Source organism: Equus asinus, chromosome 30 (genome assembly GCF_041296235.1).
Source record: "Equus asinus isolate D_3611 breed Donkey chromosome 30, EquAss-T2T_v2, whole genome shotgun sequence".
Taxonomy (NCBI): Eukaryota; Metazoa; Chordata; class Mammalia; order Perissodactyla; family Equidae; genus Equus; species Equus asinus.
Window position 1 is genome coordinate 18,537,623 of NC_091819.1, and position 26,334 is coordinate 18,563,956.

Sequence of the window (26,334 nt, forward strand, 5' to 3'; positions counted from 1 at the left end):
CAAAAGAACATACGTATGTTAAAAACAATGATGTTATGAAATGAGCTCCCTTGTCAGTGTAAAACATAAAACTGAATTTCCTCTGTACCTTCCCCTGATGCTTTCTCTCTCCGCACCCCACAAAATCCTTGCAGGGCTAATGCTTAGCTAGTGCACGCTGAGATGACCATACTTGAAATAGTTACACATTGTTAGCTGAACCATTGCCTCAGGGTGCCCCAGCCTTTCAAGTACCTTTCCTGGAAGTCTCTGGACAAGTCCATCATCTAGCATCTTAAAGGAGTGCTCCCTGACATAGCAGGAGGCAGAGACCATTCTGACTGGTCAGTGTCTATGACACACCAGGGGCTGCATAGTATGAATAAATAAATGGTTTGAAAATCATTATTTTGAATGTTGCGTTCATCATTCTTCAGTTTTTCTTTGAGGGCAAGAGTTTGTATCCTTAAACAATATAATGTATATATATATATATACATTCCATCTGTGTTTTCTCATATGAAATGCTGTTCATGGCTTTTGCCAATTTGTCCATTGATGGCTGTATTTCTCATTGATTTCTAGAAATCACATATTTACATTTCCTTAATACCAATGCGTTGCTAGTTACTGGTGTTGTAAATATCTTCATTTTCCTTGTTTTATTCATGAATTTTTTTGATAATAGATGTTCTTAATTTCAATATATTAAAATTTATCAATATTTTCATGTGTGTGCATGTGTATATGTGTATGTTTGAGCTTAAGATGTCCTCTTCTCCTACCAATGTCATAAAGACTTTTCTATATTTTGCTCTAAAGATTTTAAGATTCAGTCTTTCACATTTAAATCCTTAATCTATTTGAAATTTAGTTTTCCATGATGTGAATCAGGTATCACGTTCATTGTTTCCACATTGATTACTAATTTTCCAGTACCAATTATTATTTACCCAGGTGCAATGTCATATTTGCCTTATATCAAGTTTCCAAATACATATAGGTCTGTATCCAGGACATCTGTTGTGTTCATTGATGGTTCCATTCCTGTTCCAGTATGACTCAGGATCATTAGTAAAACTTTATGTAAATGTCTAAATATCTGGAGGAGAAAGTCTTTCTACTCTGCCTTCTGCAGGGAGCTCTTGACCATTCTTGGCCCTTTGCTTTTTCATATAAATTTTAGGATAAATTTGTCAAGTTCTATGAAAGATTCTGTTGGGATATTGATAAGAATAGCATTAAACCAATCAATTAAATTCATAAAGAATTGATATGGTTATAATATTAAGTATTTTCAACCATGGGCATAGTGTACATCTTCATACAATTGCATATTTAAATTCATTCAATAAATTTTTGTAACCCTCTTACATTTATTTTGTTATCTTTATTCATGGGTGTTTTAAATTTTTAATTAATATTATAAATAAAATCTAATTTTTTCTAATTGTAGCTAGTATATGTAGAAAACTTGCATAACTTTCCTGTAAGTCTAAAAGTAAGTGTCTGCAGACTCTTCTGGGATTTCTATATAGAACATGATGTTATCTGAAAATAGGAATTTTCCCCCCTTTCCAACAGTTACATCTATTTTTATCTGACTCATTATATTGGATAAACCTCCAAGAAAATGTTGGATGGAATTGGTGAGAGTGGGAAGACGTATCATATTCCAAAATATTCCTAACTTTAATGGGACTATCTAAGTGTGTTACTATTTAGTATAATTATTTCTTTAATATTTTGCAAATGCCTTTTTTTTCAGGTTGCAGAATTACCCTCTACCCCTAGTTTACTAATGAATTATTAAATATAAGGAATGGATGTTGAGGGGCTGCCCCTGTAGCACAGAAGTTAAGTTCGCATGTTCCACTTCGGTGGCCTGGGGTTCGCCAGTTTGGATCCCGGGTGTGGACATGGCACTGCTTCTCAAGCCATGCTGTGGCAGCTGTCCCACATATAAAGTAGAGGAAGATGGGCACAGATGTTAGCTCAGGGCTAATCTTCCTCAAGAATAAAAAAGAGGAGGATTGGCAGCAGATGATAGCTCAGGGCTAATCTTCCTCAAAAAAAAAAAAAAGAAAAGAAAAGAAAAAAATGGATGTTGAACAATATTGCATGCTCTTTGTGTATATATTGAAGCTATTATGTGAATTTTGTGTCTGTGATATTTGCTCATGTGGTGAATCACATTAATAGATTTTGTAAGACTGAACCAATCTTGTATTCCTGGAATATACTCAACTCAGTTATCATGTATCACTGTTTTATACAATAAAGAATTCTGTTTGCAAATATCTTTCCTAGTTTTTTGCACATTTGTTTATGAATGAGAGCTTGTCTGATTCCCATGTCAAGATGTCTTTATCTTTTGTTTGTTTGTTTTGCGGGTTATATGAGCCTCATAAAAGTAGTTGGGAGTAAGTAGCCCCCGTTTTTCTGTTCTTTGGAAGATTTAGTGAAAGAAAAAAGTTATCTGTTCCTTAAAAATCTGGATCACTCAACTCTAAAATCATTTTGTGTCTCATGGTCTTCTGGAATCAGTTGTTATTTATATTTTCCTGGGAATCTGTCCATTTTATCTAGGTTTTAAAATAAATTAGCATAAACTTTTCATATTTTACCTTAAAAAATATCTCTGCTTCATCTGTCATCATGTCTTCTTTTAATTTCTAATATTGTTTATTTGGGCATCTCTGTTTTTTTCCAGATCAATCTTGCCAATTTTCATGTCTTTTTAAAGAACCAGTTTTGCCTATGTTCATACTTTCTTATATCATTGTCTTCTATCTTAATTATCACTGTTCTTGCTTTTATTATTTCTTTTTTTTCTTTACTAAGGTTTAATCTGCTCAGCTTTTTCTAACTCCATACCTTGGATACTTACCTAATTAGATTTTGGACTTTCTTATTTTCTAGTATAAACATTTAAAGCTTTCCATTTTTCTTAAACTATCACTTTAGTTAAATCCTACAAATTTTGAAAGGTGGCATTTTCATAATCATTCTGTTCCAAGTACTATCTATTTTCCACTATGAATTTTGGGAGCTTCTTTATACAATTTTTATAATATTTCCAAAATTATGGATTTTTAAAAACTAAAATTATTTTAAATAGTTTTTAATTTACACGAAAGTTTCAAGAATTGTACAGAGAATTTAGAAAGTTTCTATATATTCCACACCCAATTTCCCCTATTATTAACTTCTTATATTACTATAGTACATTTGTCAAAGCTGATAAAGTGATATTGATATATTGTTAACTAAAGTCTATTCTTTATTCATATTTCCTTGGTTTTTACCTATTTTTTCTGCCCCAGGATCCCATCCAGGATATCAGATTACATTTAGTTGTCATGTCTTTTTAGGCTCCTCTACGTTATGAAAATTTGTCAAACGTTCCTTGTTTTTGATGACTTTGACAGTTTTGAAGAGTATGGTCAAGTATTTGTAGAATGTTCTTCAATTTGGATTTGTCTGATGTTTTTCTCATCAGGGTTATGAGTTTTTGAGAGGAGGTAAAGTAGCGTTTTCATCACATCATATCAAAATACATAGTATTGACATGACGTTATTAATGGTGTTTACCTTGATCATCTGCTAAAAGTAGTATTTGTCAGGTTTCTCCATGGTGAAGTTATTCTTTTTGGCCCGTTCCACACTATGTTCTTTAGAAGGATGTTCCTCTACATAGTCCACATTCACAAAGTGGGGAGTTATGCTGTTATGCTCCCTCTCATTGAGGGCGAGCATCTGCATACATAATTTGGTGTTCTTCCTCATAGCAGATTGTCTCTTCGCCCCCATTTATTTATTCAATAATTTATTTATATCAGTATAGACGTGCAGGTATTTATTTTATACTTTGGGTTATAACCTAATACTATGTTATTCTATTGTGTTGCTCAATTCATTGTGTGTGTGTATGTCGGAAATACATGTAAAACTCTCCCATTACTGTGATGGCAAATTTTTCAATTTCCCTTTATATATCTGCCATTTTTTATTTGTATTTTTTACAATTACATTTTCAGAAAACTGCAAGATTTGATTTATTTTTTGTTTCCCTGATGCCTTAAAGCTAAAATTTTGTGTAGTAACCCTCTCTATAATAATACTTTTTACTAAAGTCTTATCTTTCTGACGTAAAATTGCCCAAGGTTTCTTTTGACTAGAGCATGCCTGCTGTAAATTTTTTCCATTAATTTACTTTAATCCTTTCTGTGTTCTTTTGTTTTAGAGATGTCAGTTGTAAGTATGAGATATCTTGATTAAAAAGATACATCATTTAGTTTTACAATCTTTGTCTTTGAACAGAAAAACTTAATTTACATTTCCTATGATAACTTCACATATGCAGATGTATTTATACCTCATTCTAAGCTTTCTATTCTGCTTTTTCTATATTTCTTTTTTGTCCTATTTCTTACTTATTTTAGAATGTCTAATTTTTTTACCCCTATTTTTTAGAAGGTATACATTCTGGGTTTTTTAGTGGGTACGATAGAAATTTAACACATATATACAACATACCAACATCTATAATTAATTGATATTGTTTATCTTATTTCAGAATAGTATAAGGAACTTCAAAACTCTTAACTTAGACTGCCCCTTATTTATTTTATGTTACTATTGATTAATTTATTCACTGCTTTTAAACTCCATGAATTAAGCTCAAATATATATTTTTACTTTTTTAAAGTGCAATTTATTCTGCATTTTAAGACTTTTTCTTGCTTAGTATTGTTTTAAATGATATTTGCTCCTCATATTACTAGAAATGGAAGTACCACCTTGGATTTTTAATTTCCCGGAGCTGTCCTTAAAATATCCACAGGCTTGGGTTTCACAGTTCCTATATGTCACATCATCGTGACACATCTATATTAATTCTCTCTTTCTTTAACAAGGGCCTCTTAGCAATTTTAAAATGTCACTTTGCAGTAGGACTAACTGAAGTTTTCTGAAGCTTGATTTTCTTTGTTTGGTTTAAGACCATAACTGCTTTTCTCTTGCTTGTCATGAAGGTACTATTTCTTTTTGAAACATGAAGCCCTTCTACCAACTATCTTCTTCACCCAAAAGAATGGATTTTTAACAAGCTTATTACAATGACGCAGTGGAACAGTCCACCTTGTTATGTACCAGTTCCATTTAAAGTCTCTGTTTTGTAGTAGAAGGAAATCAAAGCATACTTCCCCCAGTCCATAGAAAGAGATGGAACATCTGAACATTATCTGGAGCAGCCACATCTGGTACCAAAGAGAGCGTGGAGAACTCAGAATATACCTGCAACCACAACAAAGATTATACATAAGCATGGAGCATGTACAAGCTGATGGAGAAATATCTCTGGTATAAGACTCCATTTGTGAAATACGGAACTTATTACTGGGTTTTCAGTTATTAACAAGTGTACCAAAGGGTCTTGTGACTCAGCTGCACAAGAGAAGGTTTACTCTTGTCTGAATACAATCTGTCAACGCACCCATTCTGAGTCTAATGTCCTCCAGACCCAGACTCTTATCCACATTTTTCCTGGGGCTCTGAGACTCGTACAGTTTTACTTTTAACATCTTCATTGTTAAACATGACCCTAACCAGAAGTGACAGAGTTCAGACCACTCCAGTGCCGAGGGAGAAGGAATGCTTGTGACAGAGCTGTTACCCAGGGAGAGTGGCAATTGTACTCATGCTCATCTCTGCCCAGGGGAGGCTGCCCATTGGCTTTGATTACAGGGGCCAATGCTAAGGATCTTAGCCAAGTTCCACTCACATATAGGAAGCACACCTTCTGCAGTTTTATGAGAAATTGTGGGTATTAATATCATAAATCTCACTGATTGCTGAGACGGTCCTGCGTATTGGGGCCTCATTGTTAGTTTGTACTTTGCTCAGACCTGGCCCTAACACCAGGCTCCTTTCAAATTATTTTGGCAGGTGTGTAGGCTGCTCAGCAGTAATTAGGAAGAAGAATGAGGGAAACAGACCAGGCTCTCCCTTCCTTCTGTAGTTTGGTGGCCTGCTCCATGCCCTGTGCTACAAACCAGAAAGGGAGGGCTGAGGTTGTCATCCGGACCTGTGACTAGTTGGAAAATAGAAAATGGGAAAGGACTGAAGGATAATTATATCCCCCCTTTAGAGCTGACCTGAAACTTAATTTGCCATTACATTTCCCCATATATTCATAATGATGTTATATATTTAGAATCTCTGAAACTGTCGTGATTTGAAAGTAGCCCATCCTTATTGTTCCTAAGAGAACTTTTACTGTTATGAGACCATGTGTCCCAAATTTAGGTTTGGAAATTGTTTTCAGAATATCCTCACTCTGCCATAACCTCAACAGATAATCTCTACTGTCATTTGTCCCCATTCAAGTTGAAATTAGTGACAATGCAGAGTCCCAATTTATACACACTTGGCCCTCCAGTACCTGAGCTTTCTTCCTTCTGATATGACTTTAAAGACACCATTTAAGGTTGTGAGCCTACCACTTTCACGGATCAAATAAAGTGAGGAAACAAAAGAGATGGGTTCTGCATGCAGCCCGTGAATTAGCTTTTTTCTCACCCAGGGCACTCTCTTCCACTGGGCATGACCCTCCTTTGCTGGACCAGCTCACCAAGCTTCAAGAACAGCATCCCAGGCATACCAACTCATCCTCTCCCTGCTGCCTATGCTTTCCTGTCCTCAGACCCCAGCAGGTGATGATTTCAGACTCACCCACAAATTAAAATTCTCATGCACGTGACAGTGTTTCTTCTTCCAAGGTAGCATTTAATCCTGGTGTGTCTTGAATCCAATTCTTTTTAAAGATTGGCCATGAGCTAACATCTGTTGCCAATCTTTTTCTTTTTCTTTATCTTTTCTTCTTCTCCTTGAAGCCTCCCTGTATATAGTTGTATATTCTAGTTGTAGGTCCTTCTAGTTCTGCTATGTGGGACACAGCCTCAGCATGGCTTGATGATCAGTGCTAGATTGGCACTCAGGATCCCAAACCAGCGAAACCTTGGGCCACCGAAGCAGAGTGCATGAACTTAACCACTCAGCCACGGGGCAAGCTGCTGGAATCCAGTTTGAATCACAACTTAGGTGTGGGAATGTCATGCATATGCTCCAGTCATGATTTCAACAGGACTAGATTTTCATCAGACCATCTGGCACTTCAGGAAAGAGCTAGAACTGCAGAATATCTAGCCTCAGTGCTCTGATAGAGTTGTCCGCTGGGGATTTCCAGTGTGCATACTGGTCAAAGCCCATTCCTGGTTCTCATTTGCTGTTTTACTATTATTTTAAGTTACTGATGGAGCTCTTTCTCATTGTACTGTCTCCAAAACTGCTTTAACAGCAGTTGCTTCCATGACCAGATATAAATTCAAAAATATTAAGCTGGGCTACTTTCCAAATTGGCTTAAAATTTTGCATCATCACCAAGAATGCATGAGAATATCCATTTCTTCACATCTATGCCAGCAGTAGGTGTTGTGATTCTTTTTCATTTTTGCCACTTCTGCTGGGTAAAAAGTGATAGCACGCTACTCCTTTATTTTGCAGGTATGTGGCTTCCATAGAATTTGGATGTATTTTCACGTGTCTGGTAAACTTTTGCAGATGATTTTTCAATGAGTTGCCTCTACATGCTCTATACCAAATTTTATGACAGTTTAAAAAACTATTTGGGTACTATAATAATTATTCCTTTTGTCCACCCTGTGCATTACAAACATTTTCCAAAAGTAATCATGTGTTGGTAATGTTTATATTTTCCACATACATTTTTAGTTTACAATTTTGTTTTAATTAAAAATTTTAATTTTTATATATACAAAAATATTTATAGATTTTGAATTTCTAGGCTTAACTAAGAAGATTTTTCTTACCCTTGGATTTACTTGGAATATTCTAGAATCTCCAGTATGCCATCCCATTTCTAAGAATCTATCTCATGAAAATAAGAATATCAGGACATAATGATATTTGCAGAAGGATATTATTTTAGAATGTTTCACTGTGGAAAATTAAAATATGGAAATAAAATAAATGTCCATCAATCAGGGAATGGCTGAATAAATCATGGAGAATCAACATCACTAAAAGAAGAAAGAAAGAATGATGTAACAGTTGCCTAGAAGAGATTTCCCATGAACTATTTTGGAGTGAGGAAAGCAAGTTGTAGCAAATCATGCACAACATGAAGCTGCACTGGTAAAACCAAAAGTAACAAAGAAAATCCATGTACGAATATGTATCTTGTGTACATATTTCTGTGTCTTCCTCTGTAGGAGCACAGAAAACTACGGAAGGTTATATACTGAGTTGTTGATATGAGATGGGAAGCAATAATGAGGAGGTGGGGAAAGAGAAGAATGGAGAAGGAGAGAGACAAAAAAAAAATTAGAGAAGAGTGCATTAAAGATAATGTATGAGAACAATATCTGCCTTAAAACATCAAGCTACATGTTTAGTCTTCATTTGAATGTCTTACATCACTATAGGATTCACCTTTCATTTATCATCACATTACATCATAGAGGAGAGAAAACTAGGTTTTGTGGTTGGTAAGGGTGTGATGGAATAGAAACAAGCTGGGCTTAGCTTGGCTCTCAGCTACTTGGTGTCTCGCATCACATTTTTAAACCCAGCATGAGCCTGATGTTCCCAGGTCCTGCCAAGCTCTGCAGTTCTTCATCCATGATCTAACCCAGGGTTGCTCAACAGCATTGCTCCTGCCATTTGGTATTGGATGATTGGTTCCTGGTTGTGGGGGCCCATCCTGTGCAATGTAGAATGCTCTGCTACATCTGGAGTCTCTAACTGTTAGGTACCAGTAGCACCCCACCCAGTGGCGATAACCAAAAACGTCCCCAGATTTATCAAAGGTCCCTTGGGGAAGCAAAATCACTCCATTTTGAACCACTAATCTAATCTAAATGGTTATTGTATCCTTTTCCTGAAATTTATATTTCTGGTAACAACTGGACACTTCTCAGTGATTCCTTTGAAAATTGACCTCTTTGAATTATTTCAGTGCCCTTTATTTTGATTAAGTGTGTGTCACCTTATCATTACTGTGAAAGGGAGATAGGATCTTGTTGTTTTCCTTTCGCTGTGGCACAAACAAGTTATAATGACTCATTCATTGTGGACACAAGAAGCCTCAGGCTTCAGGTGCTCCGGGAATGCTCATTATAAATCATAATTATCTGAATTGTTAGTAGCTCCTATTATAGGGCTCGGGAACAATGACTTAGAATTTTTTTAAAATGAGGGAAGTTCCTTTCTACTTATTTTCTTTATTCCTACAGTAATCACACATACACAGGAACTGCTTTATTTTTTATTGCACTCTTTTATCTTAGAATTCCGGACTTTTATGAAAGAGACAATCCAGGGCAAAGAAATCAATCACGAATGTAAAAACTGTTAGGGCTTTGATGGTTTTTCTCTAAGGCTATGACTCTGACTTCAGATAGTTCAGAGAACTCTGGAATCCTGAACAGTCCAATTGTTACAACCTGAAGGAAATTTCCCCAAATGTCCTGTAGAGATTAAGGATTTCAAGCCAGGGGGAGTGTTGTTGTTGCCTCAGGGAGACTTTTCAATCAGCTTTCTCAGATCACCAAGAAGTAGAGAGGGCTATGATGCTTCGTGGTATTTACAGTGCTGTTTTTTATTTGTTTGTTTTGTGGCAAAATGTGATCTCAAACTTGCTTCCATTAGCCTGTGAGTGAGGTTGGGAGGAAGCAACTAACCCCACCACCTCCAGCAACTGAGTGGCCACTGAGATTTATTTAGAAAAACCTAATTGCTGACTGAAATAAATGTCTCAGGCCACTTCAGAGCACAAGTAAAACTTTTCTTACCTTCCTTCACAACCATCTTAAAAAAACATTTGTTTACTCATTTATTCAGTTAATAAGAATTTTCCAAATACTATATGCAGGCAGCGTTGTGCTGGGGCCGCAATGTAAACAAAAATTGTCCCTGCCCTCATTGGGTTTAACATCTTGTGAAGATGCATTAAGTATACACTTTCGTAAATAAGTGTTACGTGTTCTGAAGAAGAGGTACATGGTACTATGTGAGATCTGCTCTACTCTGGAGGGCAGAGAAGACGTCCTTGAGGAACTGATGCTTACGCTCAGATAGGAAGGATTATTAGAAGTTAACTTGGTAAAGAAGGGAGAGAACAGAATTTCAAGGAGACATGTAGCATGTGCAAAGTCTCTGTGATGAGAGGGAGAATGGTGAGGATGAGGAACAGAGAGCAGACCAGTGTGACTGACACTGACTGACATGGTAAATGGAGAGAACCATGGGAGATAAGCTTTAGAGGCCAGACCTTTCAGTTCAAAACAAGTTTTGTCTATATATTACAAGCAATGAGAAGATCATGAAGAGTTCAATGTTATTTAAACAAGAGGTTGACAAAATTATGTTTTGAAATTATTCTGGCTGAGTTTAGGGAACTGGCGTGAGGGTGGCCAGAGGAGATGCTGGCAGGTAATTTAGTAGACTATTTAACTGGTCCAAGTAACAGAAGATGATAGATTGCATTAGAATGTTTGTAACAGTAGCAGTGGAGATGGAGACAGTGAGCAAATTCAAAAGATATTTATGGAGTAATAGCAATTGGAATTTGTGGTATGTATTGGTGGGTGAGTGGAGATGAGAGGAGTGAGAGAGAGACCATGAGGATAACCCCAGAAAAACTGGATTCACGAAGTGAATGTTATTCTGTCTGAATTTTAGATGAGGCTCAAATAATTTAACTAACTTTACCGAAGTTCAAAGAAGTGATCCATGGCATAGCCAGAGTTGAACCCAGGTGAGCTCAACAGCAAAGCCAGTGGCTTATTCATGGCTAAAACAGTTCTTTTTCGAAGAAGAACATTAGCCCTGACCTAACACCTGCCACCAATAATCCTCTTTTTTCCTGAGGACGACTGGCCCTGAGCTAACATCCATGCCCATCCTCCCCTAGTTTATATGTGGCATGCCTGCCACAGCATGGCTTGACAAGTGGTGCGTAGGTCTGCACCCGGGATCTGAACTGGTGAGCCCTGGGCGGCCAAAGCAGAACATGCGAACTTAACTGCTGCACCACTGGGGTGGCCCCCTGAAACAGTTCTTATATGCTTTGTAAGAGAGTAAATTTGACCCAGGAAATAAGACACTCAAAAAAAGGCCTTCTGGGTAAAAACAAGAGTGCCGGTATTTTTATTTTAGTGAAACATAAAATACATCTCATACCATGGACCTCTTCTTGTACTTCTACTTCACTCACATTTTATTTGGCATGTGACTAACCCTTAACTTCCAATAAGCTAATTAAAATGTGATTCTGGAAGGAGGGCAGGAATACCTGCTGCATTGTTTTCCAGTCTTCCCAAAATCCACCATGGGAAAAGCCAGAATAACTAGATAGCAAAACCAAAAACACACGGATAGTATTTAAAAATAAAACTGAGTAGCGAGTTATAGCCATAATTCTTAAACAACAAAAGGATGGGACAAACTACCAGCAGCCACAAGATATGCATGGCATTGGTGTTTGAATAGCCTGACATAACAGGAGCAATTCAAAATAGCCAGTGCAGTGCAGTGGAAAATGTCATGGGCCAATTTTAGATTATCAGCTGAAACTAGAAGAGATTTACCCCAATGTAATAGTAATAGCGAATTAAGGAAAGGGGCCTATGGTAAGTACTAAGGGGCTAGAGTAGTCAATGCCCAATGAATTCTCAAAACTGATCCACCAAATCTCCCTGACAGATCTACACACAAAGAAGGAACTTCTGAGAGTGTAATCAAAATTGATAAGGAACAGTGGAGATGAAGTAACAGGAGGTCCAGATAAAAGTGGGGAATGGTAAAAGAGTCAGGAAAACTCAAAAAGCAAACCAACGTATTTTTGAATATAACAAGAAAACAATAAAAGAGGGAATTCGGTGGAGTAATAAAAGCTTCCCTAAACCACACTTCTTTCTAAAAGTTGGGGAAAATTAATTTCATGTAAAAATGAACACAGAAAAGACTTGAGATTAAATTCTATACACAATTATTACAAAAACAAAAAATAATAAGGGATAACATCCCTACAGGCAATGAAAATACATCGGAAAGATATGTCCTCAAACAGAATAAACTATAAACTTCTATTTCAAATAGAATGAAATAGAAGAAAGGAAAACACAAATCAGAATTAGAAAAAATAAGTCGGATTTAGAAAAACTCATAAATTTAGTGACAAAACTCAGAAAACAATTATAAATAGAAGAAATTTTTCTAAGAAATGAGGACTAAACTAGGAAAAACACAAGGGCTAATATACAAAACAGGTAATGCACTGAGGAGGTGAGATGGTGAAAAAGAGGTGGAAAAGCAAGAAAGATCCAACATAGGTAGAATAGGAGTCTCTGATGCTGGAAACCAATGCAAGAGAGTAAAATACATGCTAAAAACTGCAATTTAAGAAAATTTCCTGAAATAAAGAATAGCTTGAAACTATAGAGTGAAAGAGCATGCTACATCCCTGAGAATATTGAACCAGAATGACCAACATTGAGACAAATTTTAGAAAAATTACTGAACCTAACGTTTTTATTTTATTTTTTAAAATTGTACCAGTTGCTAGGAAGTTGTTGTTTGACAAATCTCATTTGTAATTACCTCTTCAGGAATTTACTGGACTGAGAAAAATCACAGTGTCCAAGGTCATACCCACTTTCTGGGGCACTGGTCAACTCTGGGTCCAGTTTCCTCTCCCTAACTTGAGACAATTCTCAGCTGCAGAGCTCCCTGCAGGGTTGGGTGAAGCTTTGTTGTGACTGCACCACAGCTCAGCTTCTCCCTCTACCCAGTCTTGCTTTCTTCCCTTCCCCCAATTGATGTTAATCCTGAGAACATTCTCTAATAAACTTCCTTCATGCTGATTGTCATATCAGTGTATGCTTCCTTCCTAATCTGAAACAAGCATGTAGGCAAAAACAGCATGTGACTTATAAAGAAAGAAAGCAGTTTATCAACAGGCTATTTGGCAGCAACACTTTATGAGAGAAGAAAATAGAGAAAGATGTTTAAGATACTGAAGAGAAGAAAATGTGAACAAAAGTTTAAAGGGCACAGACAAATTACCAATTTCAACAAATTCAGGAAATATTACTCCTTAGAGGCCCTCCCTAAAGAGCTTACTAAAGAATGAGCTTCAGACAATTGAAAGAATTAGAGACACATACACATAAGGACTGCAGAAGAGAATTTAATGTATAGTTACTTGTAGAACTAAGACTAAATGAGGATTAAAAGAGAGAGAGAGTATAGAATGCAATGGCTATATTCACAGATGATGTAGATAGAATACAGTGATTAAAAATGGAGAGAGAATACATCGTCCATATGAAAAGCTTATTTTTAACTATTCTTCGCAAGCGAATGTGTGGTAATAACAGTATTATCATTATTCTGAGACTGTTGAATGTGTATAATGTGAGATAAGTCAATGAGCAGTGATGGGATATTCTCGTCTTGGCATCATCTATGTTCTTGAGAACCAGGATTTCCAATGCAGAATAGGAGCTGGCAGACTATGGCTCGTGGCCTCACCACCTTTATGTTTATAAATGACATTTTATTGGGCTATAGCCACACCCATCACTTTACATATTGCTTATGGCTGCTTTCATGCTACAATGGCAGAACTGAGTAGATGCAACAGAGACCATGTGGTCTGCAAGGTAAAATAACTACTATGTTACCCTTTACTCTAAAAATTTGTGTCCTCAATTACAAAAGAAAGGAGTTTCAGTGATAACACAGCTGAATATATATATTCATATGTATATAGATTCATATATATCATATATATATCATATCTATATATATGTATCTATCTATATCTATATCTATATATCAGATATATATCAGATATATATATCAGACATAGCTGTTAGGTAAAAACCAGGTAGTCCTGATTTTGCATTAGAAGTATTAGTAGGAACTTGTGATGTGTCTGTGTGCGAATTAATTTCCTAGCTCTGCCCACTGAAGAGGCTTAGAAACAATAATAAAACAAATAGCAGTGAAAATCCCCGTTGATCATACTATAGTCTTAAAATATATTTGCCTGCCCAAAGAATCCAGAGCTTCTAGGAGATGCGGAGTATACAAGATAATCATACTAGATAGTGAGAAAGCCTTAAAAGGATTCAGGAGTCAACTTGAAAAGGTTCCCATTGGCCAAAGAGGCTCTACTTTGTGATTCAAAAAAGGTAATAATTGCAGTGACTTAAAACCCATTGGATATGTTTAAATCCATGAGTTTATACTCATATTAAAACATGAAACTAGTAGTTCATCAGGAAAGATTACTAGGAGCCAATTTATTTTATTGAAAACTTATAACTAAGGGACAAGAAAAAGCATTTGCCCTGTTTTTCAGTATAAGCTATTCCAGTGGGTAACCAAATAGTAGATAAGGGGAAGTTTCTCTTACAAATATTTCCCATAATAAATGATAAATTTAGAACGATACCATAGGCAATTCCCCCAAGTATTGAGATCTTGTCGTCAAGCAGCAATGGCTGCTAAAACCACAAAAAGAGAAACAACCATATGTCAAATACCTCCCATTGCAAGAACACGTCGCCACCTATAGTCCCTCCAAATGAATAGAAACTGAGTCTGATGAGGATTTGTCTGATCAGATCCAGTTTGCAGCAAATACCAAGCACAGAGGAACATGGTGAACTGAACCTTGTGCTGGCCATCAGCAAAATCCAGACCTTGGGGGAAACATCTAGGCCAAATGCCTTTTACTCAACACATAAATTGTAATGAGAAGTAATGTATAAAAGAAGAAACTGTACATTAAAAGATTAAAAGACGTGTCCATTTTCTTGAAATGAGCAAGACTGAACTATAGTTTCTAGTGATGCTCCGGTGGATGATAAAAACATTAAGAAAGTAGAAAAAGCCATAACTATAAAAGCACAGATCATGCTTAAATTTGTGGGAGTGGGATATGAGTGTGATAGCTTCTGAGTTGGCAGCACATTTTATTTCTTGCCCTGGGTGACGGTAACAAGGATGTTCATCTTATAATAAGTCATTAAGTCCTGCATTTGCTTTGCGTGGATTTTTCATATCTATACTTTACTTTATGACACAAAGACATGAAAAAGGAAATGTAACTTATTTGTATAGGCCCCAGTTTATCCTAAAATATGCAATAAATGCCTAGAGAGATATACTGTTATACTTGCACAAGTAAAGTATCAAATGTATGGTTTATGCTTCCTAAATATGCAGAAAAGCTGTTTCCACTGAGAATTAAGATAGAAAATTAATTTATGAACACAATATATGGTTTTACTTGTATCCAACTGAGCTAAGTGGCATAGTATTATATCTGGAATTTATCTAATCTATGTATCTCATGAATCCTCAAGGCTGTCTCTCATTGGGATAAAATCTTTGCACTCCAAATGGTTGGCTGTGCCCAGATAAACAATATCATTGTGAACAATACCCAAGAATTGCCTTACCACATAGGCTGAGAAAGGGGAAAGACCACGGCTGAAGGCAGTGGCAAGGATGAAAAATGCTACCTGATTTCCAAGATTATATCAGCAGAAATTCTCCGGAGCAAGGAACAAAAGGATGCTGAATGTTTAGGAGCCTCCCTGGGTGCCCACAAGACATTTGGTTCCTTATTGTGGTGTTTCCACAGCTGTCTGCTTATAGAAAGAGCTGCAGGAAATATGTCATCCTTCTTAAAAACAAGCAAGGGACTCTAAACCCTCATTATTGGCCCAAAGCAGGAAATAGAACAAAGCCCAACATAATACAGTTCTGCTGAAAGGAACCCAACTTAGGAAAGAGTGGTGGGTTTTTCTTAGGATTGCTAGTCTAAACTGTTCCCAGGCCAGTTGTCATTAAAAGACATGCTTATTTAATGACCAACAATTTATGACAAATTGCAAAGGCTGTCAATAGGAGAAGGAAGCCTGTGCATCAAGATGTAATCCTTTTGTGATGCACCAGGAAATATTAACCATGGATGACAAAGTAACATAAAACAAAGATGATTGTTGACATGCCATTTTTGGATGCAGGCCAGCACTGTTACTGCCTGTGGAGAGGGGAAGGCCAGGCAAAATCACCCATAAGTATAACTGTACTGGTTGTGGTGCTGGCTTCTCTACCACGCCACCTTTGTAACCTAAGGGAAAACATTAAACTGCAAAGGAGAGGTTTCTTTCTTACAGCAAAGACTAGGTTAAAAAGATCAGTCTCTTTGTGACGTTCATTAGCAAGGTCATTAGCCAAAATCAGTAGGTCACCTTTCAGAAGAAGTCAAGTCATGGTTATTCTAGGAGGTGTATGAAAACTCTAGTGATACTGCTTTTAAAGAAGATCTGTGCATTGTCCATGTGCCTGGTGTAAAATATTAATAGATAGCAATTGACAATATACTGTGAAGTCTCCACTTTTATCTAAAAGTAGGTACCTACAGTTATCCGGTAGTTTTCTTCGGAGAGGTTTAAAAATGATTTAGTCATTAGTTCTTCCTTTTACTCAAATAAACACTTTGCAAAATTGATAGCTGTCATGTATCTCAGTCTGATCAGAAACGATTCAGCTGTATTAACATCCTCCCATTAGGAGGCTTGGGCCCACCCAAGACTTAAGCCTCTGAGGACCAAGCTTCTTGTTACATTGAGAAATTCTTCTTCACTAGAGAGGGAGAAAAAATATTGACCCAATGTCCTACACCGAGAGTCCATTGCACAAGGGATAATAAAATCTTGGTCCTCTGTGAGCATTGAGCCACAGCGTCAATCTTCCTCCCACTGTGTGCCCATTTTGCCTGACTGTCTGGTCAGCCTTCTGTCTGCATCCCTAGCTCAGCCCTCTATCTGTCTAGTCAGCTGGATCTTTTCTTCTTTCCTTCCTTCTCTCCCTCACTTTTTCTCTCTTAGAAAATCATTATTCAAGATATGTGTGTGTGTGTGTGCACTAGCGATGTTCCTGGATAGCGTGGAAGATACAGAAATGAATAAACTCAATCTCTGCTCTTAAAGAGTTTTCAATTCAGTGTAATAGAGAGACATGCAGAAAATTAGCAATAATATGAGTTTAAGCAAATGCATATCTGCAATCAAAAAAGCAGAAGCAAAGAGCTATGAGACCATTTCCTGCCCATCTTTCTAAATGCTTCCTGTCCTTTCAAGTCAAGCCCTAATCTCACTCTTACATATCATAGCTTTTAAATGTTACCAAACCCAACACACGATTACATGTACCTTATATATTCTCTCTAATTTGTCTTCTTGGTCAGATAATAGACTTCTGGGGAGGTGGGTATGCATTTTAGTCTTATCCAGTATTTCTGACATTGCTAATGGCTCCACACAATATTGGACATAAACAAAATGGCTAATGCTAATAGCAAATATTGAGTCCTTGCTACATGCTGTGCAATGTTATAAGGACTTTATATGTATTTACTAACATACCTGGTCATCATCACAAATTTTCATTATAAAGATGAAGATATACACACAGAGAGGTTAAGTAATTTAAGCAATATTGAATTATTTATTTACTTTTTTGCTGAGGAGGATTCCCCCTGAGCTAAGATCTGTTGCCAATCTTCCTCTTTTTTTTTTTTTTTTGAGGAAGATTAGCCCTGAGCTAACATCTGTGCCAATCTTCTTCTATTTTGCATGTAGGGTGCCTCCACAGTGTGGCTGATGAGTGGAGTAGGTCTGCAACTGGGATCCAAACCCGTGAACCTGGGCTGCCGACATGGAGCGCACAGAATTTTAATCACTGAGCCACAGGGCCAGCCCAGCAATGTCAAAATTTTTGAGGGCACCTAGTTGATAGCATTCATCTTCTCATTCAAGTTATAAGTTCTGAATTAATTTAGAAATGAGCTAAGCATAAGACAGTATTGATATATCATTTTTTTGCTCATTAAACCTGCATTGGAGGAAGTAGCTTAACAAACAAAATATCTTAATACTGACCCCCAAAACTAGAGAAGCTTACCCACCCAGCCATGGCAGTGCTGGATTGAGGAAGACAAGTATGCTTGTGCTCTGTGGGTAGTCATGCCCAAGAGGATGGGGAGTAACTGAGTTGAGAATATCTAGATGATAATTTCCAAATTTACCAAGCTGATATATTTCTCCATCTCCCTTGGAGTGAGGTGAGTAAAAGGGAGAGAGATAGGCCACAGTGTTCATGATTGGGTTCCTTCCACATGGAGGAAATAGAAGCAGTTGAGAAAAAGATGTTTCCCACCAATATTTCCCAAATTTTTGTTCTCTTAGTATCAGATGTAACCATTAAGCTTACTGTTATCCAGGAGTGTGACTATCCTCTTTGGTGGTAATGATCAGTACGTTTGTCCCTATTTTTAAGAGCTGCTGCACAGTTCCACAGGTTGTCTTTCTGACCTCATTGTTGGAGAGTTTAGATTTTTGTTCCAAGAAGATTGTGAAATGGATTAGAATAGTATAAAGATCCAATCAACTACAGTCAACTCTATCAACATAGCATGGCAGAAGCATGGCAAGGAGACCAAATTAAAATACTAAAAATCAGAATAAAATGGTAAAAATCTAAAAGCTCCAAATTTGAACATGAAGTCCCTCCCATTTTAACTTTCCCAGAGAGATACTAATGTTCAATGATTAAATTTCAAGTTAATGTCCAAAGACATTCAAGACTAAGAGAATTAAAGTCCAACTATGATCTATCTTCCATATTCAAATACAGAGAGAAATTAAAGTTCAGAGATTAAATCTCCTTGAGACCTAGGATCTAGAGAAGAAATCAAATGTGAATCAAAAGTCCAAGGAAGTTCAAATTCCCCACAAATTCTTACTTGTTTTACTATCAGTTAGAAGGGTTGTTACTCCTCAAGTACAATGAGGTTCCTGTGGTTGGTGTAGCCTGGGCTATATTTGACTAGAGTGACTGCAGCTCAGTCAGGCTTAAGACAGGATAAGAGCTCAGCTCTGAGTATCTGGTCTGCTTTACTTTTTCAAGAGTCTCAAGAGAAAATAGAACACAGAAGATTACCTAGCACAGGTCCCACACATATCAAATTTAGAGTATCAAATACTCTAGAGCGGTATTTAGGGAAAGTTTCATTCCTAGAACCCAAAACTGTGTACTGATCCACAGTTCTTTATCTGTGTTTCCAAAATTTAAAAAGCATATGGTGGCAAATATTCACCTCAACTGACTGACGTGATTCATAGTTTTCTGTGTCACACCAAGTTTGAGTATTCATATATTTTGCTGCAAAAATACAAATGTTAGATTATGGGGTGCTTCTGAAGACCCTATTTGAAGGATTATGTGATACTCAGTATAATCTGAATAACTCTGAATTCAGAAACATATACAGCCCTAAGGATTTCTGACAGCAATTATGGACCTGTAATGCCAAAGAGCACCAAAAAACTGATGGATTAAAATAGATGGAAACTTCATTTTCTTCAGCCACATCAAGTTGCGAGTTAGTTGCTGTCAGGATTTATAGCTGGGGAACTCTAAGTCAGTTGGAAGATATTGCCTTGTAAAGATTAATTTGGGCACAACACATTTATCAAATCCGGAGAGGAAATCTCAATACGCATTTCGTCCTCTCTCTCCAAATGGCATTTAAGACATTGTTATCCCCTTGCACGCTTGGAAATTTGTCATGATGGCAGTCCTAGTCACCAGGTCTTATCTGAGGTGCCTTTCCTTCCCATGGCATCAAATGGCTCCCAGGAGCTGCAAGAGAAAACTGGCCCAACATGAAAGTGTTCCAAGTTACATGGCAAGGGGTGTGGCTACAGGGAGGGGAAGAATCGGTGACCATTTCTGTAACCTATCGTAAAATCCTTCCACGTGGAAGGAAACATGGTGGGGAGGGGCAGTGCTCTTGTTGACATTCACTGGCACGTAACTAGAAAGTGGTGAAGACAGGATTTAATCTGACTGTAGATCTGCTCTTAACCCTATACATTAACCTGCTCCCTCCATTGCTTTCTGACTGATTGACTCCCAAGTCTTTTCCAGGAGAAAGAGAGTCTATTCATCAGTATGGACTTGGCCAGAATGATAAGTCTAAGTGCAAGCAGAAGCTGAAGCACGGTTGCTCCATCACCCTGGACATTGCTGGGTGCATGGATGACAAGCATGGGGATGATATGGGTGACTCTAGAGCTAGCATGCACTATAGCTCCTGTTTTTGCCTGGAGCAAAACAGGATGATCCTCTCTCTTCATCTCATATCACTGGCCATATATTTAGATGCAAATACCACACAGGTACACACCTCAGGTGTGAAGCAAAAAGACTGAGGTCACTCTCACCCACCCTCTGCCTTTAGCATGCTACCCCAAGGAAATCCACTTCATAACAGTTTTCAAATAACTCCTGTGACTTGGGAGCTCAAAATAGGAGATGTATTGACATTTAAGGCTACCTTAATTTAAAAAATAAGTTTTGAGTGCTTCCAAATGAAACATATTTTATTTTCAAACAAAAAAATTCCCTGGTTTTTTCATTGCTTTTTTTCCCTCTTTCTCTATTCCCTGACTCTTACAGTCTTAAAATGTAGGATGCCTATTGACCCAGAGTTCTCTGAATGAGGCTGATCATCACATTAAAAGGTTTGCTTTGGCTACTGAAAATGAGCTATAATGTGATTTCATATCTCTTAGTTTTCCATTAATTTCAAATAATTCAAAGCATCAAACATGGAATTTAGGAAGAAGAAGTCCAGAAGTTTATAGAGTGATAATATTTGATCAGTGAAGAAAGTATTCTAGAAGTAGAAAATGAAGTTGGGGCTTTGGAAATGATATGAGAAGTTATGTGGCTTGATTGTCTTTGTTAGAATGTGGGCTCAGACGGTAAGGCCCAGGATTTAAGTCATACAGCAGCACTTTTAGACATGCCATAATCCCGTTACAGAATGTCTATATTTTAAGAAGGTGAGGAAAAAAGTGAAACAAAATCTGCAGGAAATATACACAAAGAGCAAGAAAGCTGCGGATGCCATGAGAAGTAGAAATATTGGTGACAGATGTTTTTGAATTATTGGCAGTCCCTCACTCCAGACAGTATCTTCATCATCTTTCTGACATTGCCTCTTGCCCCAAGCATGTGACAGGTATCATGCTGGCTTTTACAAGTGTGCTTGACAAAGGGATGCTGTGAAATAGCATCACCCCTTTCGCCTAGTACATTTACAACTGCCTTGTAAACAACTTTCCTTAATCTAGTCACCCAGCAGGACACTACTCAATTGAAAAAGAAATCCTAGACCAAACCAAAGGTTCTCAAAAGAAATACTCAGAAGAAGACAAGACATTAAATCTATTATGGATGGATGATATCAGCTTTTAGACATCTTTGTCAAGCAGAAAAACAACATGCCAAATATTTTATGTTCTCTATACTTCACATACTAGTAACCTGGTTGACGTATATGTTTTGGTAGATAGATAGATAGATTTCCATTTATGTATCATTGGTTCATTGAAATCATTGAATTAATAAGCTTTGGTGAGCATCATCAACTTTCTGAGTCTGTGAGGAATTTGGATACTCCAAAGAAATCTTTTCCTAGTTTAAAGAGGGCAAGATTGATGTTACAAAATTTTTGAGACAAGCCAGAGGAAGGTAATGAGTAAACCAGACTGTGAAAGTGGGAAGATAAGAAGAGAAAGCAAAACAAGTTACATGTTTTAGGGCATGTTCAACTTAAATCCACATCCTAGGTGACAAACACCTTCCAAATGCTTTTTCAAATTCATTTTCCAGTGGATTTCTGCTTCTGACTAAGATGGAATAGCAGGTCCTGGATTTACCCCTCCATCTGATACAAGTCTAATAAATAAATTAATTAGTTAATGGCAAAAATATATGCAATAACATCTTTCAGTCATTAGACATCAGGTAACAAAGGGCAATGATCCCTAAGAGATGGTAAACAAAAGAAAGAGTCCTATGATTACCCTAGCTTACTGGTTGGATGGAATTTCCAGGTTGTGCCCAAGGAAGAGAAAGCCCAGGCAGAGACTAGTGGATATGTTGAGTTGAGATGACACTATAAGTCCAGGGAGGACAAAGCAGCTAGATTTCACAGGCAGAGTACCAGAGGAGAGAGCTGTGCAGAGAGAGAAGGTCACCCTTGGATCTGCAGCTGAGTACTGCTCAGTACAAATGTGACAGGAAAATACCTGGGGTGGGAGGACCAACTGAAGAGATTAGAAGGAACAATCCTAGAGATAACACAAAGGTGGGAACAATTCAGTTTCCTTCCAGGCAGAGTAGAAAACCTCACAACCTCTAGGCCATCAGATAGAATACTCAGAATGGTTTTGCCTCAGTGGTTGGGCAAAATTAGCTCTAGACTATAAACTCTTCTTTTCCCATCTAACAAAGCTTAAAAGCAAGATCCAAAAGGGTGAAACTGTTTCCAGGTAGCTTATCTATGTCACTGAACAGAGCTCAAGAATATTCGCAGCAATGTAAAATATCCAGTACCTGGTGAGGCAAAATTCACTATAAATGAGGAGAAAAGTCAATTAATTGAAACTGATCCAGAAATGGAATAGATGATAGAATTAGTAGACAAAGTTATAACTATATTCCATATGTTTAAATGTTAGGCAAAAATATGAATGATAAATAGAAAAGACCCAAATCAAACTTCTAGAGATGAAAATTACAATATCTGGGATGGAAAAGATACTAGGTGGCATTAACAACAAATTAGACTTTGCACAAGAAAGGATTAGTGAACTTAAAGGTATATCAATAGAAACTATCTAAAATGAAACACAGAACAAAAAATACAATTTTTTTAAAATGAAAACATCATCACTGTGCAGTAGGACAATTTCAGTGGCCTAACATATTACAGACTATGAAGGAGGGGAGAGAGGGAGGGGGCAGAAAAAAAAATCTAAAGAAATAATCCTAAGCGTTCTCATCACAGGGAGAATTTTTTTTCTTTTTTTCTTTCTTCTTTCTTTTCTTTTTGTTGTATTTATATGAGATGATGGATGTTAAGTGGATCTATTATGATAATCATTTCAGAATAGGTGTAAATCAAACCATCATGCTATACATCTTAAACTTACACAGTGATGTATGTCAATTCTTTCTCAGTAAAACTAGGGGGTGGAGGGGAGAAAGAACTAATAACTGAAAACTTTCCAAACTTGAGGAAAACTATATACCCACAGATCCAAGAAGTTGAATGAAACCCAAGCACAAGAAACATGGAGAAAACTACACCAAATAACACCATAATCAAAATTATCAAAATCAGCAATAAAGATAAAATCCTAAAAGCACCCAGAGCAAAAACACATGTTATCTACAGAGGAACGAAGATAAGAAGGCCATCAGAAAAAACGCAAGCAAGAAAAAGGTTGCAGATCTTTAAAATATGGAAAGGAAACAATGCTTGTTAAGCATGAATTCTGTACCCAGCAAACAGTCTTTTAGAAACTAAAGCAAAATAAAGATGTTTTCAGACATATAAAAGCTGAAAGAATTCTTCACCAGCAGACTAGCAGTACAAGAAATGTTAAAGGATGTCATTTGGACAAAAGAAAAATGATACCAAATGGGACAATGTATTTAAACAAAGGAATGAAGAACATTGGAAATGGTAATTATACTTTTAAAAAATAATTTAAGATATAAATTTAAAGATAATTGACCATTAAAAGAAAATGTAATAGAAACATATTGTGGGGTTTATAGAATACATGGAAGCAATAAATGTGACAACAATAGCAGGAAGAGAGAAATGAAGTATGTTTGTGGGGAGCTCCTACATGAGAAGTAAAGTGGAATAATCCTACTTGGAGAAGGACCACGATAAGTTAAAGATGTGTATTATAAACCCTAAAACAATTACCTAAAATAATAATAAAATAAGAGTTATGCTTCTAAGCTAAAAAGGAAACAAAGGGAATTCATAGAAAATAACTAATACAAAAGAGAGCCAAAAAATAAGAAAGATAAAGAGCAAATGGGACGAATAGAAAAAAAATTAGCAAGATGACAGATTTAAACTCAACTTTAATCACATTAAATGCAAATGGTCTAAGTATTTAAATTAAAAGCCAGAAATTGTCAAATTATATAAAAAAGTAAGACCCAGAATATGCTGGCTACAGGAAATTCACTCTAAATATAAACATACAAATAGGTTAAAAGAAGGCAAAATCAAAAGAAGGCTGGAGTGGCTAAATTACTAACAGACAGAATTGGTTTCAGAGCAAAGAGTATTACTATGAATAAAAGGGTCATTTTGTAACTAATAAGGGATCAATTTATCAAAAGGATATAACAATGGTGAATGTTTATGCATAGAGCTTCAAAACCCATGGAGTAAAATTTGATAGAAAGCAAAACTGAAAGAAATAGATAAATCCACAGTTAGAGTAAGGTATTCTAATATCCCTCTCTCAATAATTTATGGCATAAATAGAAAATCAGTTAGGATATAGTAAACATTATTAACCAAGTTTATCTATTTGACATCCGTAGAACACTTTATCCAGCAACAACAGAATAAAACTTCTTTTCAAGTGCACATGGAACATATACCATATTTTGTGTCCTACAGTACAACACATCATAATGTGTGGGATGCCAATAGAGCAGTACTTAGAAGGGAATTTATAGCATTTAACATCTTTATTAGAAAAGAAGTGTCTCACATCGATGACCTGGGCCCTCACCTTAAGAATAACCAGAAAAAAAAAAGGCAAATTAAACCCAAGGTCAACAGAAGAAAAGAAATAATAAAGGTTAGAGCAGAAATCAATGAAATTCATTCTCCATCACAAAAGACTAGAGATCAACATCAGCTTAGTGCTATGGGTATATTTCTTAGAATCTCAACCATGTATAAAATGATTCTCACCACCATTTTACAGGGGCGATGAAAGAGGAAACATAGACCACTTGACCAGGAAGAGTAAGGAACAACTAGCAGAGAAGGAACCAAGTGTACTCGCTGGCTATCAGCCCAACAGAGACATTGCTTCTCTTATTTGATGGCAGATGATCAGGGGAGAAATCCAGTTTGGACAGAGAATGCATTCTCTGGATCTGCTCTTTGGGTATCAGAATCCATGTAACCCAACAGCTAAAATTCTTCCCTATTCTTTTACTTTCTTTGGCTCCATTGCAATGATAAAATGATAACCATGGACATGGTGCCCATTTCCAATGACCTTTGACGGCTAATGTTAGTTCTCTTTGCTTTTCATTTTTCTAGATGACTTACCAAAATCTATTATCCTTTCTTCTCCCCATGTCCCTCCATCTCCCAGATTTAGAACCTCAAAAATGAATAACACCCATAAAAAGTAGCAACCAGTCCCAGATTTCTTATTCTTGGGCAGAACTCATGAAAAGAAGGTCTCTGCATGAACATGACCAAATTCCCGGCAACAACAATGAAAAACAACCGTGTGTTCGAACATATGTCCTGCTCCCATACCGGTTCCCACCCTCTCCCTTCCCACCTATAGCACTGAGCAAACTCCCTCACGTCCTGTCCACCAAGCTGCTGTTGTCTTGGGCAGTGCAGAAGGAGAAGTAGCCTTTACTGGGTGTCTGCTAAATCTTTATGAGAGAGGCATTACTATCAATCCCACTTGACAGATGAGGAGACTGAATCAGGAAAGCAGTTTGCTCAACGTGACTTAAGAGTGAGACTCAAGCACAGATCCTCTGACTTTAGATCTCATGCTGTTCTGCCATGGCACACAGCTTCTAAAGGAGCCATACTTTATCCTATAAATCATTCTTTCACTATTTCTTTCCTTCATTCACTTAATCATTTATTCAACAAATGCTTCTTGAAAACTGCAATGTGCCAGACACCATGCCAAGTGCCAGGAACACAGAGGCAACACACCACCCACAAGTCAGTTGCTCTCCTGGCCCCTTGGGATCCAGGTAATTTTAGCTTGAACCCTCAATTCCATGCCCTGTGGGTTGTCCAAGGCCCCCCTCTCAGTTTCTGTCATCTTCTTTGGGGGCTATGATCTCAAGTCACCTCTCACTGCTAGTGTCTGAGATATGATGCATCCTGTGATTCACACAAAAATATCCCATTCACACAAAAACTTATGACTGTAGTGAGCTTTACTGGGTGGTTTTGTGATGGAAAGATGGGAAGAGAGGAAGAAAAAGTTTACATGGCAAAACCTAAAGCAAATGCAAATTGCTCATTAATTACCTCCCTTTTAAAATGTTCCTTAGTCTTCTCCCACTGGACAGGGCCCATTGGCT

General features: G+C 37.0%; 1 long non-coding RNA gene across 1 annotated transcript in view; it reads right to left on the minus strand.

Annotated features, from left to right (window-relative positions):
* Window positions 1-4,003: 4,003 nt before the first annotated feature.
* LOC123282257 (uncharacterized) overlaps window positions 4,004-26,334 on the minus strand; it is a 32,157-nt gene continuing 9,826 nt past the window's right edge. Inside the window, exon 3 of the long non-coding RNA XR_006522290.2 lies at window positions 4,004-5,277. This is a non-coding gene — a long non-coding RNA (uncharacterized lncRNA). The remainder of the gene's footprint in view (window positions 5,278-26,334) is intronic.